The sequence below is a fragment of the Arachis hypogaea genome, chromosome 20 (assembly GCF_003086295.3).
Source record: "Arachis hypogaea cultivar Tifrunner chromosome 20, arahy.Tifrunner.gnm2.J5K5, whole genome shotgun sequence".
In the NCBI taxonomy this organism is placed as follows: Eukaryota; Viridiplantae; Streptophyta; class Magnoliopsida; order Fabales; family Fabaceae; genus Arachis; species Arachis hypogaea.
The window spans coordinates 51058958-51082618 of NC_092055.1; the positions used below are offsets into that span (position 1 = coordinate 51058958).

Genomic DNA, 23661 nt, shown 5'->3' on the forward strand with positions numbered 1-23661 from the left:
GCCCTTGTGCTTGCATGTATATTCTTGAAAATTGATTTATTTTGACTAAGCCATTGCATCATGTAAATAGATTGCATATAGATAGATTGCATTTAGTTAGTTGCATTGAATAAATGTTAACACCCTTTGCTTCTTTCTTGATTTTAGCATGAGGACATGCTTAGTTTAAGTGTGAGAAGATTTGATAAACCCCGATTTCGTGATTTATCTTGTGCTTATTTTGGGGGATTTTACCACCTTTTCCCACATTTATTCAATGAAATAGCATGGTTTTGTAATTCTTCTTTGAATTTTGCTTAAGTGTAAAAACATGCTTTTTAGGCCTTAAATTGGTAATTTTGATTCACCTTAATTCCATTCGATGCCTTGATATGTGTGTTGAGTGATTTCAGGTTTATAAGGCAAGTATTGGATGAAAGAAATGAGTAGAAAAGCATACAAAGGGGAGAATGCATGAAGAAACAATGATTGGGAATGCATCAAAGGACGCACACGCGCAAAAAGTGGTGTCGCCCATAGACGCACACGCGTACATGCCGCATCCGCGCGGATGGAAAATTTGCCAATTGACGCGCACACGCACATGGCGCGCACGCACCAATACTCTTACATGGCCCACTTAAAAGCAAAACACTGGGGGGCAATTTCTGAGCTGTCCAGGCCCAAATCCAACTTGTTTCTGAGTGTATTTCATGCAGAATTGAAGTCCAAGCAAAGGAGGAGCAATTAGTTTAGCCAACATGAGCCTTTAGTTAGTTTCTAGAGAGAGAAGCTCCCTTTTCTCTCTGGAATTAGGTTAGGATTAGGTTAGATTATCTTAGATTCATGTTTAATTATTTGATTTCATCTTGTTTCTTTTATAATTTCTCATCTCTACATCTTGATTCTCTTAATTGTGATGTTAATTTCTCATTTTGCTCTCTTTTGTAATGATGAACTCATGTTAGATTTGGTTTACATTTAATACAATTTTGATGTTGATGTCTCTTTAATTGATGAGTTGAGTTGTGATCTTACTTTTCTTGCACTTAGTAGTTGTTAGATTTTATTATTTTTGCAAAATTATGATGTTTACTTTTAGTGCACTCTATGTGTTTGATGAAATGTTCTCTTTAATTTTTGAGTAGTTTTGTCAACTCTTAGTCTAAGCCAAGGAAATTGGATAAACTTGAGTCATTGAGTATGATGGAATTGGTCCATTGAGAACCCATGGTGATCAATTTGATACCCATTGATGCTAACCCACTACTAAGTTAATTAGTAGGTAGGTTAGGACTTAAGGGTTGATGTACTCAAACCTATTTGACGTACTTCACGCTTAGGAGTAAATGTTACATACTTAAGGCTTTTGGGAAGTAGACTTAATAGGTTGGTCTCTCATAATTATCAATATTCGGGTTGTTGACAAGGATGGTGATTTCAATTACCCAAGTCTTAGCCAAGAGTTCTTTATCTTGCTTTCTTTACTTATTCACTCAATTTACTTTCTTGCCATCTCATGAACCAAAACCCCCCCCCCAAAACCCCCCTTCATAGCCAATAATTAAGCATTACATTGTTTCCTAGGGAGACGACCCAGAGTCTAAATACTTCGGTTAATTCTTATTGGGGTTTGTTCTTTGTGACAACCGATAAATTTTTTTTTTGATGTGAGAGTTTTTTGTTGGTTTGGAGCTATGCTTACAACGAAGTAATTCTTTCCTATAAGAAGAAATTCTAGACCATCGAGCAAATATCTTATATCAAAACCCCCCGAATTCTTCACAATATAAACCACAATATTGGGGTTTATCAAATCTCCCCACACTTAAACCAAGCATGTCCTCATGCTTAAAATAAAAAGACCAAAGATCATGGTGAGAAAGGGTTTATGAAATGCAAACTACCTAAGTGAATGCATGCAACTAATGTGAAATCATTTACCTACTTGGTCAAGGGTAAATCTATCCTCCAAGAACACATGCGAACATATGAGGTGAAAATAGTATGTAGCTCATGAATCCTACCAAATTGAACATCACTAATGGGTGCATATAACTTGCTAGATGAACGCTTGTGAAAGCTGAGAACAAAGAATTGAGCATCGAACCCTCACCGGAAGTGTATCCGCTCTATTCGCTCAAGTGTATAGGGTTCGTCACTCAATCTTCTCCTAATCATGCTTTCCAAGATTTGTATTTCATCTAACAATCAACAATTACTTAATGCATGCTTACAAGTATCATGAGGTCTTATTCATGGGTTGTAATGGGGCTAGGGTGAAGGTAGGGATGTATATGGCCAAGTGAGCTTAAAATTTGAGTCCTTGATTAACCTAGGATCCCACTAGACACATACAACAACCTATACAACTATAATACATTACCTAGCTACCCTTGAGTTTCACTTTTTGCATACTCATGCATTCTTTTCAATTCACATTCCATATGCATTGTTTTCGTTACTTTTGTCTTGGCATTTCTTTGTCCCCTTTTATTGCTCTTTTCTTTTTTTTTTTTAATCATCCCCTTTTCTTGGGGCTTTATGTACAAAAGTTTCAATGCATATAGTTCAATCATTCAATACATGAGTATGTTCCCAAATCCTAGAATTTCAATTACACTACAATTATACACCTATATATCTACCCAAATTTTTCAAGTATACCCTCCTAATTGAATGACACACATCCTAACTTACCTAAGCTAATCAAGGATCCAAATTTAGGGACATTCATGGTTTTTCACTTAGGGTTGTTGATGTGCTCTATTTAAGAACAAAAAGGGTTTATCATGGGCTCAAAATTGGTTAGCAATGGTAGATAAAAGGGTTAAGGCCATTTGGGAAAAGTGACTATTGAAATGATGGCCTCAATCATGTAAATGCATTCATACACGAAGTAATGGACATATAGAATCAGACAAAGCAAGGATCACAATCATAGAGAGAGAGATATGCACACAAGAATGGGAATTAATGGTTAGAAGATGTAACCATGCAATAGGCTCAAAACTTACATGCTTGTGTTCTTAGCTCAATCACTTTGTTCCAAAATACATTCTTAAAGCAAGTTTACTGCAAAAAAATATTTCAAAAATTGGTAGGGTACCCCAAAACACAGTTTCTTGGGGAAGAAGTTATTGTTTTGACTAAGCAACTCTATAGAAACTAGCTATCATGCAAGGAGTATTTACAAGCAAAACTAACTCTACATGCAGTGTACTAACAATGTACTAACTACTAAGCAAAAGATAAATCCATGGGTATTGAAAGGAAAAGATTGTTACCCATGGAGATCGGTCGAACAACCTCTCCACACTTAAAAATTAGCACGGTCCTCCGTGCTACGAACAATGCACAAAGGGCGGTCGGGACCGGAACCGTCACTATCCTCTCCTTCAGAGCTCCCGTCACTTGGGTTTGAGGTGGATGTGAATATTTCGGGTTCCTCCATGCTAGGGATAACACAACGCAGAAGCTTCTTGATGTAAGTGTATCGGCATTGATTGCGCCGCTCATATCTATCAAGCTTCCGGTGTAAATCTGATGCACGGGAACCTGTCTCTCAACAAATTTCCCTTCGGCAAGTTGATGAGCGGATAATTTATACGCTTTTTGGCATTGTTTTTAGTATGTTTTTAGTAGGATATAGTTACTTTTAGGGATATTTTCATTAGTTTTTATGTTAAATTCACATTTCTGGACTTTACTATGAGTTTGTGTGTTTTTCTGTGATTTCAGGTATTTTCTGGCTGAAATTGAGGGACTTGAGCAGAAATCAGATTCAGAGGTTGAAAAAGGACTGCTGATGCTGTTGGATTCTGACCTCCCTGCACTCAAAATGGATTTTTTGGAGCTACAGAACTCGAAATGGCGCGATTCTAATTGCGTTGGAAGGTAGACATTCAGGGCTTTCCAGCAATATATAATAGTCCATACTTTGGCCAAGAATTGACGACGTAAACTGGCGTTCAACGCCAGCCTTCTGCTCAAATCTGGCGTCCAGCGCCAGAAAAGGATCCAAAACCAGAGTTGAACGCCCAAACTGGCACAGAAACTGGCGTTCAACTTCACAAATGGCCTCTGCACGTGCTACACTTAAGCTCAGCCCAAACACACACCAAGTGGGCCCCGGAAGTGGATTTATGCATCAATTACTTACTCATGTAAACCCTAGTGACTAGTTTATTATAAATAGGACCTTTTACTGTTGTATTAGGCATCTTTGATCATCTTAGTATCTTAGGATCATCTTTGAACGCATTGTTCTTAGATCAAGGGGGCTGGCCATCTCGGCCATGCCTGGACCTTCACTTATGTATTTTTAACGGTAGAGTTTCTACACTCCATAGATTAAGGTGTGGAGCTCTGCTGTTCCTCAAATATTAATGCAAAGTACTACTGTTTTCTATTCAATTCTTCTTATTTCTCTTCTAAGATATCCATTCGCACCCAAGAACGTGATGAAGGTGATGATTATGTGTGACGCTCATCACCATCTCCCCTATGAACGCGTGCCTGACAAACACTTTTGTTCTACATGAATTAAGCTAGAATGAGTATCTCTTAGATGACCGAAAGTAGCCATTGACAGTGGTGATGTATCACATAAAGCCAGCCATGGAAAGGAGTAAGACTGATTGGATGAAGATAGCAGGAAAGCAGAGGTTCAGAGGAACGAAAAGCATCTCCATTCGCTTATCTGAAATTCCTGCCAATGAATCTACATAAGTATATCTATCCCTTTTATTGTTTATTTTAATCTAATAAAGTATCATGTTTAAATCCGCCTGACTGAGATTTGCAAGGTGACCATAGCTTGCTTCATACCAACAATCTCCGTGGGATTCGACCCTTACTCACGTAAGGTATTACTTGGACGACCCAGTGCACTTGCTGGTTAGTTGAACGGAGTTGTGTCCACACATAGAGCCACAATGAGGATTCAATACAATTATATATTGTTAATCTCACACAAGTACAAAGAACATGGAACACAATTTCGTGCACAAAGTTTTTGGCGCCGTTGCCGGGGATTGTTTGAGTTTGGACAACTGACGGTTCATCTTGTTGCTCAGATTAGGTAATTTTCTTTTTATTTTATTTTCAAAAAAAAATTTTTCAAAAATATTTTCAAAAATCTCTCATATGTTTTCGAAAAAAAATAAAAATGTTTTCAAAAAATAAATTATTCTATGGCTTCAAAATTTTTAAGAATGAATTCTAGTGTTTCATGAAATATGTTGAATCATATCTGGCTGTAAAGCCATACCCAAACTTCTTTGGGATTGGTATTCAACTAATCACTCCAGCCCATGTAATTATATGTTGCAGCCTGGCTGGCTGTAAAGCCATGTCTAAATTCATTTGGACTGAGGCTTGCAATTGGTTATCAAGAGCAAGCTAGTTGGAGCTAATCCACCTGCTACTGTTCCTGATCTACCCGCTGTTGATCCACGATCACCTGCTGAAGCTTGGCTGGCCATTGGCCATGTCTAGTGTTTTGGACTGAAGCTTTCATTGAAAGCTTGGCTGGCTAGTGAGCCATGTCTAATTCCTGGACTGAAGCTTTAGACTAACATGGCAAGATTCCTGGAATTCATATTAAAAATTTTGGAATCCTTATTTTTCCTTTTAATTTTCGAAAAATATAAAATAAAAATCCAAAAAAAATTAGAAAATCATAAAAATCAAAAATATTTTTGTGTTTCTTGTTTGAGTCTTGAGTCATATCATAAGTTTGGTGTCACTTGCATATGCATCTTGCATTTTTCGAAAATATCATGCATTCATAGTGTTCTTCATGATCTTCAAGTTGTTCTTGGTAAGTCTTCTTGTTTGATCCTGATGATTTTTTGTTTTGTGTTGTTTCATGTTTTTCATATGCATTCTTGAATTCTTAGTGTCTAAGCATTAAAGAATTCTAAGTTTGGTGTCTTGCATGTTTTCTTTGCATTAAAAATTTTTCAAAAATATGTTCTTGATGTTCATCATGACATTCATAGTGTTCTTGGTGTTCATCTTGACATTCATAGCATTCTTGCATGCATCACATGTTTTGATCTAAAAATTTCATGCATTGCATATTTTTCATGTTTTTCATCATAAAAATTTCAAAAATCAAAAAAATATCTTTCCCTTTTTCTCTCATCAAATTCGAAAATTGAGTTGACTTTTTCAAAAATTTTTAAAATCAAGTTGTTTCTCATGAGTCAAATCAAATTTTCAATTTGAAAATCTTATCTTTTTCAAAATCTTTTTTCAAAAATCAAATCTTTTTCAAAATTATTAGTTATTTTCGAAAATTCCAAAAATCTTTTTCAAAAATCTTTTTCTTATTTTTATATAAAATTTTCGAAAATAACTAATCAATTAATGTTTTGATTCAAAAATTTGAAGTTTGTTACTTGCTTGTTAAGAAAGATTCAAACTTTAAGTTCTAGAATCATATCTTGTGATTTCTTATGAATCAAGTCATTAATTGAGATTTTAAAAAAAAAAATCAAATCTTTTTCAAAACTAACTTCAATCATATCTTTTCAAAAATATCTTCTTATCTTATCTTTTTCAAAAATATCTTTTCAAAATATCTTTTCTAACTTCCTAACTTCTTATCTTTTCAAAATTTGTTTCAACTAACTAACTAACTTTTTGTTTGTTTCTTAACTTTTTCAAAACCACCTAACTAACTCTCTCTCTCTCATTTTTCGAAAATATCTCTCCCCTTTTTCAAAAATTTCTTTTTAATTTATTAATTATTTTAATTTTTAAAACTTAATTTTCGAAAATTACTAACAATTTTTCAAAAACCATTTTCAAAAATCACTAACTCTTTTTCAAAATAATTTTCGAAAATTATCCCTCCCCCATCTCATTCTATTTATTCATTCATATCCTAACATCTCACCTCACATCTCAAAGCCTCCTCACAGTTGTGTTTCTTCCAGTACATTACATCCTTTGTCTCCCCCTCTTTTCCTCCACTCACAAAGGGATCCCTATACTGTGGTATAAAGGATCTCTATTATTATTATTATTTTTCTGTGCCTTCTTCTTTGTCATATGAGCAGGAGCAAGGATAAGAACATTCTTGTGGAAGCAGATCCAGAACCTGAAAGGACTCTGAAGAGAAAATTAAGAGAAGCTAAAATACAACAATCCAGAGATAACCTTTCAGAAATTTTCGAACAGGCAGAGGAGATGGCAGCCGAAAATAATAATAATGCAAGGAGGATGCTTGGTGACTTTACTGCACCTAATTCCAATTTACATGGAAGAAGCATCTCTATTCCTGCCATTGGAGCAAACAACTTTGAGCTGAAACCTCAATTAGTTTCTCTGATGCAGCAGAACTGCAAGTTTCATGGACTTCCATCTGAAGATCCTTTTCAGTTCTTAACTGAATTCTTGCAGATATGTGATACTGTTAAGACTAATGGAGTAGATCCTGAAGTCTACAGGCTCATGCTTTTCCCTTTTGCTGTAAGAGACAGAGCTAGATTATGGTTGGATTCTCAACCTAAAGACAGCCTGAACTCTTGGGATAAGCTGGTCACGGCTTTCTTAGCCAAGTACTTTCCTCCTCAAAAGCTGAGCAAGCTTAGAGCTGATGTTCAAACCTTCAGACAGAAAGAAGGTGAATCTCTCTATGAAGCTTGGGAAAGATACAAACAGTTGACCAAAAAGTGTCCTTCTGACATGCTTTCAGAATGGACCATCCTGGATATATTCTATGATGGTTTATCTGAGCTATCAAAGATGTCACTGGACACTTCTGCAGGTGGATCCATTCACCTAAAGAAAACGCCTGCAGAAGCTCAAGAACTCATTGACATGGTTGCTAATAACCAGTTCATGTACACTTCTGAAAGGAATCCTGTAATCAATGGGACGCCTGTGAAGAAGGGAGTTCTTGAAGTTGATACTCTGAATGCCATATTGGCTCAGAATAAAATATTGACTCAGCAAGTCAATATGATTTCTCAGAGTCTGCATGGAATGCAAGCTGCATCCAACAGTACTCAAGAAGCATCTTCTGAAGAAGAAGCTTATGATCCTGAGAACCCTGCAATAGCAGAGGTAAATTACTTAGGTGAACCTTATGGAAACACCTATAACTCATCATGGAGAAATCATCCAAATTTCTCATGGAAGGATCAAAAGCCTCAACAAGGCTTTAATAATGGTGGAAGAAACAGGTTTAGCAATAGCAAACCTTTTCCATCATCAACTCAGCAACAGACAGAGAACTCTGAACAAAATGCTTCTAATTTAGCAAATCTAGTCTCTGATCTATCCAAGGCCACTGTAAGTTTCATGAATGAAACAAGATCTTCCATTAGAAATCTGGAAGTACAAGTGGGCCAGCTGAGTAAAAGGATCACTGAAATCCCTCCTAGTACTCTCCCAAGCAATACAGAAGAGAATCCAAAAGGAGAGTGCAAGGCCATTGACATAAGTGCCATGGCCGAACCTGTGAGGAGAGGAGAGGACGTGAATCCCAAGGAGGAAGACCTCCTGGGACGTCCAGTGATCAATAAGGAGCTTCCCTCTGGGGAATCAAAGGACTCTGAGGCTCATCTAGAGACCATAGAGATTCCATTGAACCTCCTTATGCCCTTCATGAGCTCTGATGAGTATCCCTCTTCTAAAGAGAATGAGGATGTCACTGAAGAGCAAACTGCCAAGTTTCTTGGTGCAATCATGAAGCTGAATGCCAAATTGTTTGGCATTGATGCTTGGGAAGTTGAACCTCCCTTGTTCATCAATGAACTAAGTGATCTAGATCAACTGACATTGCCTCAGAAGAGACAGGATCCTGGAAAGTTCATAATCCCTTGTACCATAGGCACCATGATCTTTAAGGCTCTGTGTGATCTTGGTTCAGGGATAAACCTCATGCCCCTCTCTGTAATAGAGAAACTGGGAATCTATGGGGTGCAAGCTGCTAAAATCTCACTAGAGATGGCAGACAGCTCAAGAAGACAGGCTTATGGACAAGTAGAAGATGTATTAGTAAAGGTTGAAGGCCTTTACATACCTACTGATTTCATAGTCCTGGATACTGGAAAGGAAGAGGATGAATCTATCATCCTAGGAAGACCTTTCCTGGCCACAGCAAGAGCTGTGATTGATGTTGACAGAGGTGAAATATTCCTTCAATGGAATGAGAACTCCCTTGTATTCAAAACTCAAGGATCTCCCTCTGCAACCATGGAGAGGAAGCAGGAAAAGCTTCTCTCCAAGCAGAGTCAACCAGAGCCCCCACAGTCAAACTCTAAGTTTGGTGTTGGGAGGCCACAACCAAACTCTAAGTTTGGTGTTGAACTCCCATATCCAAACTCTAAGTTTGGTGTTGGAGAGTTTCAACAAAACTCTGCACATCTGTGAGGCTCCATGAGAGCCCACTGTCAAGCTATTGACATTAAAGAAGCGATTGTTGGGAGGCAACCCAATGTTTATCTAACTCTTATTTTTATTGTTTTTCATGTTTTCTTAGGTTCTTGATCATGTGGAGTCACAAAATAAATATAAAAATTGAAAACAGAATCAAAAACAGCAGAAGAAAAATCACACCCTGGAGGAGCATCTGCCTGGCGTTCAAACGCCAGAACAGAGCATAGTTCTGGCGCTGAACGCCCAGAATGGGAGCATCCTGGCGCTGAACGCCCAAGAACAAGCATGGTTCTGGCGTTCAACGCCAGAAATGGCAGCAAATGGGCGTTGAACGCCCAAAATGGGTACCAACCTGGCGCTGAACGCCCAGAGTTGTGTGCAAAGGCATTTTACATGCCTAATTTGGTGCAGGGATGTAAATGCCTTGACACCTCAGGATCTGTGGACCCCACAGGATCCCCACCTACCTCATCATCTCTCTTTCCATTCATGATCATCCCTTCTGTTTTCCATCTACCACTCACATCCATACACCCACTACCTTCAAAATTCAACATCTATTTCCCACCCAATCCCACCCATATGGCCGAATACACACTCTCATCCATCTCCTCCATATCTTCTTCTTATTCTTCTATTCTTTCTTCTTTTGCTCGAGGGCGAGCAACATTCTAAGTTTGGTGTGGTAAAAGCATAGCTTTTTTGTTTTTTCCATAACCATTGATGGCACCTAAGGCCAGAGAAACCTCTAGAAAGAGGAAAGGGAAGACAAAAGCTTCCATCAAGGGTCTATAGCTCAGTGGTAGAACATTTGACTGCAAATCAAGAGATCCCTGAGATACCTCAGGGGATACATTTTCTTCCACACAATTATTGGAAGCAACTAAGGGTGGAACATCAAGAGCACTCCTTCATCCTTCATGAAATCAGAGAAGATCTAAAAGCAATGAAGGAGGAGCAGCAAAGACAAGGAAGAGACATAGAAGAGCTCAAGGACATCACTAAGGTGGACTCATTCCTTGTTCTTGCTTTCTCTGTTTTTCATTTTCCATGTTATGTGCTTATCTATGTTTGTGCCTTCATTACATGATCATTAGTAGTTAGTAACTTTGTCTTAAAGATATGAATGTCCTATGAATCCATCACCTCTCTTAAAAGAAAAATGTTTTAATTCAAAAAAACAAGAAGTACATGAGTTTCGGATTTATCCTTGAACTTAGCTTAATTATATTGATGTGGTGACAATGCTTCCTGTTTTCTGAATGTATGCTTGAATAGTGCATATGTCTTTTGAAGTTGTTGTTTAAGAATGTTAAATATGTTGACTCTTGAAAGAATGATGACTAGGAGACATGTTATTCGATAATCTGAAAAATCATAAAAATGATTCTTGAAGCAAGAAAAAGCAGCAAAAAAACAAAAGCTTGCAGAAAAAAAAAAAAGAGAAAAAAATAGGCGAAAAAAAAAATAGAAAGAAAAAGAAAAAGCAAGCAGAAAAAGTCAATAACCCTTAAAACCAAAAGGCAAGGGCAAATAAAAAGGATCCCAAGGCTTTGAGCATCAGTGGATAGGAGGGCCTAAAGGAATAAAATCCTGGTCTAAGCGGCTAAACCAAGTTGTCCCTAACCATGTGCTTGTGGCGTGTAGGTGTCAAGTGAAAACCTGAGACTGAGCGGTTAAAGTCAAGGTCCAAAGCAAAAACAAAGAGTGTGCTTAAGAACCCTGGACACCTCTAATTGGGGACTCTAGCAAAGCTGAGTCACAATCTGAAAAGGTTCACCCAATTATGTGTCTGTGGCATTTATGTATCCGGTGGTAATACTGGAAAACAAAGTGCTTAGGGCCACGGCCAAGACTCATAAAGAAGCTGTGTTCAAGAATCATCATACTGAACTAGGAGAATCAATAACACTATCTGAACTCTAAGTTCCTATAGATACCAATCATTCTAAACTTCAATGGATAAAGTGAGATGCCAAAACTATTCAAGAGGCAAAAAGCTATAAGTCCCGCTCATATGATTGCAGCTATGTTTCATTGATAGTTTGGAATTTATAGTATATTCTCTTCTTTTTATCCTATTTGATTTTAAGTTGCTTGGGGACAAGCAACAATTTAAGTTTGGTGTTGTGATGAGCGGATAATTTATACGCTTTTTGGCATTGTTTTTAGTATGTTTTTAGTAGGATATAGTTACTTTTAGGGATGTTTTCATTAGTTTTTATGTTAAATTCACATTTCTGGAATTTACTATGAGTTTGTGTGTTTTTCTATGATTTCAGGTATTTTCTGGCTGAAATTGAGGGACTTGAGCAGAAATCAGATTCAGAGGTTGAAAAAGGACTGCTGATGCTGTTGGATTCTGACCTCCCTGCACTCAAAATGGATTTTTTGGAGCTACACAACTCGAAATGGCGCGCTTCAAATTGCGTTGGAAAGTAGACATCCAGGGCTTTCCAGCAATATATAATAGTCCATACTTTGGCCAAGAATTGACGACGTAAACTGGCGTTCAACTCCAGCCTTCTGCTCAAATCTGGCGTCCAGCGCCAGAAAAGGATCCAAAACCAGAGTTGAACGCCCAAACTGGCACAGAAACTGGCGTTCAACTCCACAAATGGCCTCTGCACGTGCTACACTTAAGCTCAGCCCAAACACACACCAAGTGGGCCCCGGAAGTGGATTTATGCATCAATTACTTACTCATGTAAACCCTAGTGACTAGTTTATTATAAATAGGATCTTTTACTGTTGTATTAGGCATCTTTGATCATCTTAGGATCTTAGGATCATCTTTGAACGCATTGTTCTTAGATCAAGGGGGCTGGCCATCTCGGCCATGCCTGGACCTTCACTTATGTATTTTTAACGGTAGAGTTTCTACACTCCATAGATTAAGGTGTGGAGCTCTGCTGTTCCTCAAATATTAATGCAAAGTACTACTGTTTTCTATTCAATTCTTCTTATTTCTCTTCTAAGATATCCATTCGCACCCAAGAACGTGATGAAGGTGATGATTATGTGTGACGCTCATCACCATCTCCCCTATGAACGCGTGCCTGACAAACACTTCTGTTCTACATGAATTAAGCTAGAATGAGTATCTCTTAGATCTCCTAACCAGAATCTTCGTGGCGTAAGCTAGAATGATGGCGGCATTCAAGAGAATCCAGAAAGTCTAAACCTTGTCTGTGGTATTCCGAGTAGGATTCAATGATTGAATGACTGTGACGAGCTCCGAACTCGCGATTGCAGGGCGTTAGTGACAGACGCAAAAGGATAGTAAATCCTATTCCAGCATGATCGAGGACCGACAGATGAATAGCCGTGCCGTGACAGGGTGCGTGAGCATATTATTCACTGAGAGGATAAGATGAAGCCATTGACAAGGGTGATGCCTCCAGACGATTAGCCGTGCCGTGACAGGGCATTGGATCATTTTCCCGTGAGATGACCGAAAGTAGCCATTGACAGTGGTGATGTATCACATAAAGCCAGCCATGGAAAGGAGTAAGACTGATTGGATGAAGATAGCAGGAAAGCAGAGGTTCAGAGGAACGAAAAGCATCTCCATTCGCTTATCTGAAATTCCTGCCAATGAATCTACATAAGTATATCTATCCCTTTTATTGTTTATTTTAATCTAATAAAGTATCATGTTTAAATCCGCCTGACTGAGATTTGCAAGGTGACCATAGCTTGCTTCATACCAACAATCTCCGTGGGATTCGACCCTTACTCACGTAAGGTATTACTTGGACGACCCAGTGCACTTGCTGGTTAGTTGAACGGAGTTGTGTCCACACATAGAGCCACAATGAGGATTCAATACAATTATATATTGTTAATCTCACACAAGTACAAAGAACATGGAACACAATTTCGTGCACCACAAGTATACCAAATTATCGTCAAGTAAAAACTCACAATAGAGTGAGGTCGAATCCACAGGGATTAACGGATTAAGCAATCAATGGTTAATTGATTATCCTAGTTAGACGAATTATATTGGAGTGATAAGTAACAAGGAAATGTAAATGTCATAAAAGTAAAGAAAGTAAAAAAGTGCAGAAAAGTAAAATGGCAAGAAAAGTAAATGTAAAAACTAAAAATAAAATGAACATTGGGATCAAGAGATATTGCAATCCTCCGGATCAAGTTCATTCTCATCTCTTCCTCAATCAATGCATTCATTGATCTCCTTGGCAATCTTAAGTGATTGGATCCCAATTCTTTGGTAATTCAATCTCTCTAAGCTTGAACAATTTCCCAATTCCTTGATTTAATTGCTCATGAGAAGAGATGAAGTTTGGTCACTGATTATACCACACACATTCATAGATCAAAGTGTTGGTAGGATTAAATGTCACAATATCCATCCAACCCCCAACTTAATCCAATGTGAGAGAGCATTTCTAGCATGATCTCCTCATTCCTCTTCCAAAGTTTAGAGGAAATCCAAGTATGAGCAATTTGTCTTCCGAGACAATTACCCAATTGGATGAAGATCGAAAGCTCTCTAATAAAATCAAGAGAAAAGAAAGAAGAAGAAGAATAAGAACTACAATTGATCTATTGAATCACAATAGAGCTCTCTAACCCAATGAAAAGAGTTAGTTGATCATTGCTCTACCAAAATAGAAAAGAAAGAAAGTGTAGAAACATAAAGATGAAGATTAAAACTAAAATTGAAACTTCAAAATTCATAAATGAAAAGTACAAAGAAAAGAAAGAGAAGGAAAAGTGTGTGAGGGGAGAGTCCGAAGACCCCTCTTCCATCCCCAATTCCAGAATCTAAAAACTAAGGCCTTTATATAGGCTCTCCTAAATTACAAAATGAAATGAAACTAAAAGTAAATTACAATTAAATGAAAATTCCTATTCTAGATGCTTCTTGTGACCTTGATTGGTTGACACTTGTGGGCTTGGTTCCTTGTGGTTGGGTGATCCTTGAAAGAGAAGTGAATCAAGTTGAGGTCCAGGTACTAATCATTAGTGCTACCATTAGCCACATTAACGCTACAAGTGTGGCGTTAGTGCTAAAGTTAGTGAGGCTAACGTCACACTTGCTACCCAGTTGGTATTTTTGGGGCTTAAAAGATGCCTCTTGTTTGTACTCTAATTTCACGCCCACTATAAACTATTATATATCGTTAGAAAGCTCTGAATGGTAGCTTTCTAACGCAACTAGAATCACCTCGATTGGACTTCTGTAACTCAAATTATGCCCCTTTGAAGGGGACAGGGTCGCTGGCATAGTTGCTGGTGTTATTGGCAAAAGTGAGTGCCAATAACGTTAGCATTTAGGGGATTAATATTGCCAGGTTTTGGAGCTCAAATTTAATGTCCATCCCATACTATTATATATTGTTGGAAAGCCCCGAATGTCTACTTTCCAATGCCTTTGAAAGCACATCATTTGGAGCTCTACAACTCAAGTTACACTTCTTGGAAGGTGAAGAGGTCAGCTGGCCTTACTACAGGTTGATACCATGTTCATCTTTGCACTTTCGGGGCAAGTTTTCTCCCTCAAATTTAGTGTCCACCATGTAGTGTCATATATGCTTGGAAAGCTCTAGAATCCTACTTTCTAATGCCACTGGAATCACTTCATTTGGAGCTTTGTGGGTCATGTTATGCTTGTTTGAAGAAGGCATGGTCAGGCTGCCGGGTGAGATTTTGCCCACGTTAGTGTTTACGTTAGTGGCACTAACGTGGCCACTAACGTAGGCCTTCTTTGCTTCGCAAGCGTTAGTGGTGTTCACTTTTTCTACTAACTTTCACAGTTGCCTCCTTTCTTCCACGTTAATGCCCACGTTAGTGGCACTAACGTGGCCACTAACGTGGGTGTTCTTGGCTTCGCAAACGTTAGTGGCGTTCACTTTTTCCACTAACGTTGGAGTTTCCCTTTCCTTCCACGTTAGTTCCCACGTTAATGTAACTAACGTGGAAACTAACGTGGGTCTTCTTGCCCTTCGCTAACGTTAGTGGTGTTTACTTTTACCACTAACGTTCCAAACTTTCCTTCCTTCCACGTTAATGGCCACGTTAGTGGTACTAACGTAGCCACTAATGTGGATCTTCTCTGCTTCTTGTTACCTGAAATCAATCAAATAAAGTGCATCAAAGTCTTGCTCTTAATCATGAGATCATGCATCATCCATTTTATCATTCATTTCATGCATAATTCTCATGAAATCATTCAAAATTCACAATGTTTGCTTGAATCATGGTATAAATGCATTTTCAACCAAATACTTTCTTATTTCCTAAGAAAATGCATGAAACCAACCTAAAGCATACAAAAAATAGCTAGTAAAACTAGCCAAGATGCCCTGGCATCACAACACTAAACTTAAATCTTGCTTGTTCCCAAGCAAGAAAAGAACTATGCACAAAGAATTCTCTTAATTGGAATGTATTAAAGAATTGCTTATGATGCCTTAGTGGGTGAAGTGAATAAGTGACAGTGGGATGAACTCTAATTTGTATGCTTATGCAAGGATTCAAGTGCTCATTAGTCCTTACATTTTGGAAGTCTTAGATCTTAGGACTTTCATTCAAATGAAATTATGAAAGTTTCTTTATAGATTGTCACCTTGAAGTAGCACTTATTTTCTAGCATTTTTTTCTTTCTTTTTGGATTTTGGCCTCGACTCTAAGTGTCATGTCTCAAAGCGGCTCTTTAGATAAGTTTTCAATCAATACTCCCAAACCAGTTGGTCTAAGGTATTAGGTGTTGAAGCACCCCTTAGGATTTACTTGCTCAAGCCTCACTCTTTGATACAAATCCACCACAAGCATTTAACTAGGACAATAACTCTTTGAGTTCTTGTTTCTTTCTTTTTCTTCCTAGTAATTGATGCTCAGAGCCTTGGGCTTGTTCGTTGTTTTTCTTTTTCTTTTGTTTTCTTTTGTTACTGCTTCTTGGATCAATAGATGTTTGAGAAATTCCATAATACTTCTCTAAACTTCATTTCCTGTCTACGAGCTCCCATGCAAGTTTTCACAAACATGCAACCTTAATACACAATCATACAATCAGAACCTCCACTCCTCTTAATCTTTTGCTTGCCCGAAGATTTATAAAATTCTTCAACGTTTTCCTTTCAAAAGAATGATTTCTTTGTTGCATTCTTAAATATATTGGGTGCAAGTAAAATTCAAGATGATAATCATGATATCATAGCAACATGTTACAAATCAAATATCAAATTATGCTTATTCACAAGGAGTAATCACACATGCATAAAAAGAAAATAGAAGACAATCATGCAATTTAAAGTGCTGGAAATAAGTAAGAGGAAAAAGGAACTTTACCACCTTGTAGTTCATCTTCATTGTTGTTGCCCTTTTCCTCCTATTCTTCCCCTTCCCACACCAGACTTAGAATGATTGCTTATACTCAAGCAACAATTAAAATAGTGGTGATGGGGTCTATGATGAATCATGAATGTATTAGAATGAAGTGTGAGTATGCATGTGTTTCAGCAAGTAAGATTAAGGATACAATAAAGGCACAAGAGATACAAATAGAGACATTTTGATTTCATTAATAAGTGGTGTGCTTGGTACCTTGCATGAAAGATAAGTGGCAACACCAAACTTAGTGTGACACTCTCAATTTAGAATGTTGCAAGTACCCAGTGAAGATTGAAAATCAAATTGTTGCATGGCAACACCAAACTTAGAATGCAATCATATGCCAAATTATTGAAAGTAAACTAAGCAAAGCAAGGAAATGTTACCTACGGTTAGGTTGCCTCCCAACAAGCACTCTTTTAATGTCATTAGCTTGACATGTTGTTCATGACTTTCTTCCTCTTCTTCCAGTTTGTTTAGAGGAATGACCTCAAGAGGAAAGAGTAGCCAGTTAATGCCCCTTGTTTTGAGTGCCTCTCCCCAACAAGCTTTCTTTTGTTGTTAGCTTGAGAAAACTTGCTTGTTGGGGTAGGGGTGGGATGGCTTTTGGTTGACCATTTTTTCTTCATGGATATTGTCCTTCTTTTCTTGGTCACCATCCTCTTTTTAGTGCTTTTGTTGATTTCCTTCATGATGAGCGGATAATTTATACACTTTTTGGCATTGTTTTTACATAGTTTTTAGTATGATTTAATTAGTTTTTAGTATATTTTTATTAGTTTTTAAATAAAAATTACATTTCTGGACTTTACTATGAGTTTGTGTATTTTTCTGTGATTTCAGGTATTTTCTGGCTGAAATTGAGGGACTTGAGCAAAAATCAGATTCAGAGGTTGAAGAAGGATTGCAGATGCTGTTGGATTCTGACCTCCCTGCACTCAAGTGGATTTTCTGGAGATACAGGAGTCCAAATGGCGTGCTCTCAATTACGTTGGAAAGTAGACATCTAGGGCTTTCCAGAAATATATAATAGTCCATACTTTGCTTGAGTTTAAAGGACGCAAACTGGCGTTCAACGCCAGCCTTCTGCTCTATTATGGAGTTAAACGCCAGAAACAGGTTGCAAAGCAGAGTTAAACGCCAGAAACAGGTTACAAACTGGCGTTTAACTCCAAAAAAGGACCTCTGCATGTGAAAGCTTCAATGCTCAGCCCAAACACACACCAAGTGGGCCCGGAAGTGGATTTCTGCATCATTTACTCTCTAAGAAATTCATTCGCACAGAAGAACATGCTGAATGTGATGATTATGTGACGCTCATCACCATTCTCACTTATAAACGTGTGCCTAACAAACACTTCCGTTCTACATGAAAACAAGCTTGAATGTGTATCTCTTAGCCTTCTGATTCACGATCAGAGTCTCGTGGTATAGGCTAGAATTATTGGCGGCCATTCTTGAGATCCGAAAAGTCTAAACCTTGTCTGTGGTATTTCGAGTAGGATCTGGGAATGGATGGCTGTGACGGGCTTCAAACTCGCGAGTGCTAGGCGTAGTGACAGACGCAAAAGGATTACTGAATCCTATTCCAGTATGATTGAGAACCGACAGATGATTAGTCGTGCGGTGACAGCGCATTTTGGACCATTTTCACTGAGAGAATGGGAAGTAGCCATTGACAACGGTGATGCCCTACATAAAGCTTGCCATGGAAAGGAGTAGGAATGATTGGATGAAGACAGCAGGAAGCAGAGGTTCAGGAGGAACACAAGCATCTCTATACGCTTATCTGAAATTCTCACCAATGAATTACATAAGTATTTCTATCCTATTTTATATTTTAATTATTAATTCACCATAACCATTTTAAATCCACCTGAATGAGATTTACAAGGTGACCATAGCTTGCTTCAAGCCGATAATCTCCGTGGGATCGACCCTTACTCACGTAAGGTTTATTACTTGGATGACCCAGTACACTTGCTGGTTAGTTGTGCGAAGTTGTGACAAAGAACTAAGATTATGAATGTGCGTATTAAGTTTTTAGCACCGTTACCAAGGAATGAACGATCACGATTTTGCATACCAAGTTTTTATCGCCGTTGCCGGGGATTGTTCGAGTTTGGACAACTGACGGTTCATCTTGTTGCTCAAATTAGGTAATTTTATTTTAATTTTAAGTTTTTGTTTTTATTATTTTTATTTTCGAAAAATTTTCAAAAAAAAATTTATTTTTATTCTATGTTCTTCAGAATTTTTAGGAATGAATTCTAGAGTTTCAGATGATGCTTTTACTATCACAGGAGTCAGTTGATTCCCATTAATTTGGCTGTTGTATGTAATGTCCTGCTAAAGCTTGTTCTGCCCTGTCTAACCTCTTTAGACTGAAGCTTTAGACTAACATTGCATGATTCGTGGAATCTTTATTAAAAATTTTGAGTTTCTTATTTTTTTTCCCAAAATAATTTTCGAAAAATACAAAAAAAATTAATAAAATCATAAAAACCAAAAATATTGTGTTTCTTATTTGAGTCTTGTCAAATTTTAAGTTTGGTGTCAATTGCATCTTTTTAATTTTTCTTAAAATTTTCGAAAACTCATGCATTTATTCTTCATGAACTTCAAGTTGTTCTTGATGAATTTCTTTGTTTGATCTTTAAATTTTTCTTGTTTGGTGTCTTTTCTTGTTTTTCATATGCACTTTCAATTTGTTAGTGTCTAAAGTTTGAAAATTTCTATGTTTGGTGTCTTGCATGTTTTTCTTCTCTTAAAAAATTTTCAAAAATAAGTTCTTGGTGTTCATCTTGACATTCAAAGTGTTCTTTCATGCATCATGTGTTTTGATTCATAATTTTCATGTTTTGAGTCTTTTTATTATTTTTCTCTTTCATCATTAAAAATTCAAAAATCAAAAAAATATCTTTTCGTTTTTCTTCTCATAAAATTCGAAAAATTGAGTTGACTTTTTCAAAAATTTTTAAAATCTAGTTGTCTCTTATGAGTCAAATCAAATTTTCAATTTAAAAATTTTATCTTTTTCAAATCTTTTTCAAAAATCAAATCTTTTTCATTTTTTTCCTTCATAATTTTGAAATTTTCAAAATTTATTTTCAAAATCTTTTTTCTTATTTCTATTTTTGAAATTAATGCTAACAATTAATGTGATTGATTCAAAAATTTTAAGTTTGTTACTTGCCTAGTAAGAAAGGTTCAATCTTTAAATTTTAAAATCATATCTTTTTGTTTCTTGTTAGTCAAGTAATCAACTTTAATCTTCAAAATCAAATCTTTTTAAATTTCTTTTTCAAATCTTTTTCAAAATAAGTTTAAATCACATCTTTTTCAAAATCAATTTCAAAATCTTTTCTAACTTCTTATCTTTTCAAAAATTGATTTTAAAATCTTTTTCAATTAACTACTTGACTTTTTGTTTGATTTTAAAAGTTTACTATTTCAATCATATCTTTTTCAAAACTACCTAACTACTTTTCTCTCTCTTATTTTCGAAAATCCCTCCCCTTTTTTTCAAAATTTCTTTTTAATTAACTATTTATTTTAAATATTAATTTGATTCAATTTTATTTCTTTTTTTTTTAAATTTTCGAATTCTAACTAATTTTAAATTAAAAAAAAAACAAAAAATATTTTTATTTTATTTTGTTTAATTTTCGAATTCTTCCATCTCTCATCTCCTTCTAATTATTTATTTATTTACTAACACTTCTCTTCTTAAAAATTCGAACCCTCTCCCTCTTTCTGTGTTCGAATTTCTTTTCTTCTTCTACTCACAAAAAGGAATCTCTATACTGTGACATAGAGGATTCCTCTTCTTTTCTATTTTCTTCTTTTTCATATGAGCAGGAACAAGGATAATAAGAACATTCTTGTTGAAGCTGATCCTGAACCTGAAAGGACTCTGAAGAGGAAGCTAAGAGAAGCTAAAGCACAACTCTCAGGAGAAAATCTAACAGAAATTTTCGAAAAAGAAGGAGACATGGCCGAAAATAATAACAATGCAAGGAAGATGCTTGGTGACTTTACTGCACCAAATTCCAATTTACATGGAAGAAGCATCTCAATCCCTGCCATTGGAGCAAACAATTTTGAGCTAAAGCCTCAATTAGTTTCTCTGATGCAACAGAATTGCAAGTTTCATGGACTTCTATCAGAAGATCCTTTTCAGTTCTTAACCAAATTCTTGCAAATTTGTGATACTGTTAAGACCAACGGGGTTGACTCCGAGGTCTACAGGCTTATGCTTTTCCCGTTTGCTGTATGAGACAGAGCTAGAATATGGTTGGACTCTCAACTTAAAGATAGCCTGAACTCTTGGGATAAGCTGGTCACGGCTTTCTTAACCAAGTTCTTTCCTCCTCAAAAGCTTAGCAAGCTTAGAGTGGATGTTCAAACCTTCAAACAGAAAGAAGGTGAATCCGTCTATGAAGCTTGGGAGAGATACAAGTAACTGACCAAAAAGTGTCCTTCTGACATGCTTTCAGAATGGACCATCCTGGATATATTCTATGATGGTCTGTCTGAATTATCTAAGATGTCATTGGACCATTCTGCAGGTGGATCCATTCACCTAAAGAAAACGCCTGCAGAAGCTCAAGAACTTATTGACATGGTTGCAAATAACCAGTTCATGTACACTTCTTAAAGGAATCCTGTGAGTAATAGGACGCCTCAGAGAAAGGGAGTTCTTGAAATTCATACTCTGAATGCCATATTGGCTCAGAATAAAATATTGACTCAGTAAGTCAATATGATTTCTCAGAGTCTGAATGGATTGCAAGCTGCATCCAACAGTACTCAAGATGCATCTTCTGAAGAAGAAGCTTATGATCCTGAGAACCCTGCAATAGCAGAGGTGAATTACATGGGGGAATCCTATGGAAATACCTATAATCCCTCATGGAGAAATCATCCAAATTTCTCATGGAAGGATCAACAAAAGTCTCAACAAGGCTTTAATAATGGTGGAAGAAACAGGTTCAGCAATAGCAAACCTTTTCCATTATCCACTCAGCAACAGACAGAAAATTCTGAGCAGAATCCATCTAGCTTAGCAAATATAGTCTCTGATCTATCTAAGGCCACTCTAAGTTTCATGAATGAAACAAGGTCCTCTATTAGAAATTTGGAGGCACAAATGGGCCAGCTGAGTAAAAGAGTCACTGAAACTCCTCCTAGTACTCTCCCAAGCAATACAGAAGAGAATCCAAAAAGAGAGTGCAAGGCCATTACCTTACTTGGTGTGGCCGAACCCAGAGAGGAGGAGGAGGACGTGAATCCTAGTGAGGAAAACCTCTTGGAACGCTCAGTGACCAATAAGGAGTTTTCCTTTGAGGAACAAAAGGAATCTGAGGCTCATCTAGAGACCATAGAGATTCCATTGAACCTCCTTTTGCCCTTCATGATCTCTGATGAGTATTCATCCTCTGAAGAGGATGAAAACATTACTGAAGAGCAAGTTACTGAAGAGCCTATTTCCTCTCTAAGATATTCATTCGCACAGAAGAACAAGCTGAATGTGATGATTATGTGACGCTCATCACCATTCTCACTTATGAACGCGTGCCTAACAAACACTTCCGTTCTACATGAAAACAAGCTTGAATGTGTATCTCTTAGCCTTCTGATTCACGATCAGAGTCTTCGTGGTATAGGCTAGAATTATTGGCGGCCATTCTTGAGATCCGAAAAGTCTAAACCTTGTCTGTGGTATTCCGAGTAGTATCTGGGAAGGGATGGCTGTGACGGGCTTCAAACTCACGAGTGCTGGGCGTAGTGACAGACGTAAAAGGATTACTGAATCCTATTCCAGTATGATTGAGAACCGACATATGATTAGCCGTGCAGTGACAGCACATTTTGGACCATTTTCACTGAGAGGATGGGAAGTAGCCATTGACAACGGTGATGCCCTACATAAAGCTTGCCATGGAAAGGAGTAGGAATGATTGGATAAAGACAGCAGGAAGCAGAGGTTCAGGAGGAACACAAGCATCTCTATACGCTTATCTAAAATTCTCACCAATGAATTACATAAGTATTTCTATCCTATTTTATATTTTAATTATATTTTAATTATTAATTCACCATAACCATTTTAAATCCGCCTGAATGAGATTTACAAGGTGACCATAGCTTGCTTCAAGCCGACAATCTCCGTGGGATCGACCCTTACTCACGTAAGGTTTATTACTTGGACGACCCAGTGCACTTGCTGGTTAGTTGTGCGAAGTTGTGACAAAGAACTAAGATTATGAACGTGCGTATTAAGTTTTTAGCGCCGTTACCAAGGAATGAACGATCACGATTTTGTATACCACTTCACCACCTTGATTTCAGGACTTAGGTGTTGTATGATGGTTGGAGCATCCTCTTCATCAAGAGCTTCTTGAATTGGTGGTTCAATGAACTCACCCTTTATGCAACTGTCTATGTCATTAGAGTAATGTGGACTCCCTTGATTGACTTTCTCCCTTTCTTCTGCATGGTGTTGCATTGAGCCTTTTCGGAGTGAGTTTACATGTTCCTTTGTCACCCTTAGTAGCCTCTGTGGGTATGGAGCTTTGGGCTTATATACTCTCATAACCTCCTCCTTCTTGATAGAAATCTCACTTGGTATGGGTGCCTCCTTTTTTTGTTCTTCTGATTCCTCCCTTGGGTTTGCCATGGTACCACTAAGAGAATTACGGGTAGTGATTTACATTGATAGATATCCAACTTATGCCTCAAGCTTCTTAAGGGCAGCCCCCCGGTTCTGCATAATGGATTTTACTTCCTCTTTGAAAGTCCTCATGTCCTTAGATTATTCCAAGAGAATTGCCAATAGGTTCTCTATCCTTGATAGCTTATCCTCGAGGGGAGGGTGTGCAACTGGGTTGGAATTTGGAGGTTGATGGTGGCTATTTTGTG

The 23661-nt window shown here is 37.3% G+C and overlaps 2 non-coding genes across 2 annotated transcripts; both read right to left on the reverse strand.

The window, feature by feature from the left end:
• Window positions 1-7575: 7575 nt before the first annotated feature.
• On the reverse strand, window positions 7576-7683 carry LOC112788234 (small nucleolar RNA R71). Its single transcript, XR_003195608.1, has one exon. It is a non-coding gene; the product is annotated as a small nucleolar RNA R71 (small nucleolar RNA).
• Window positions 7684-21124: 13441 nt separating this feature from the next.
• On the reverse strand, window positions 21125-21232 carry LOC112786975 (small nucleolar RNA R71). The gene has a single exon (XR_003194415.1). It is a non-coding gene; the product is annotated as a small nucleolar RNA R71 (small nucleolar RNA).
• Between the last annotated feature and the right edge of the window lie 2429 nt (window positions 21233-23661).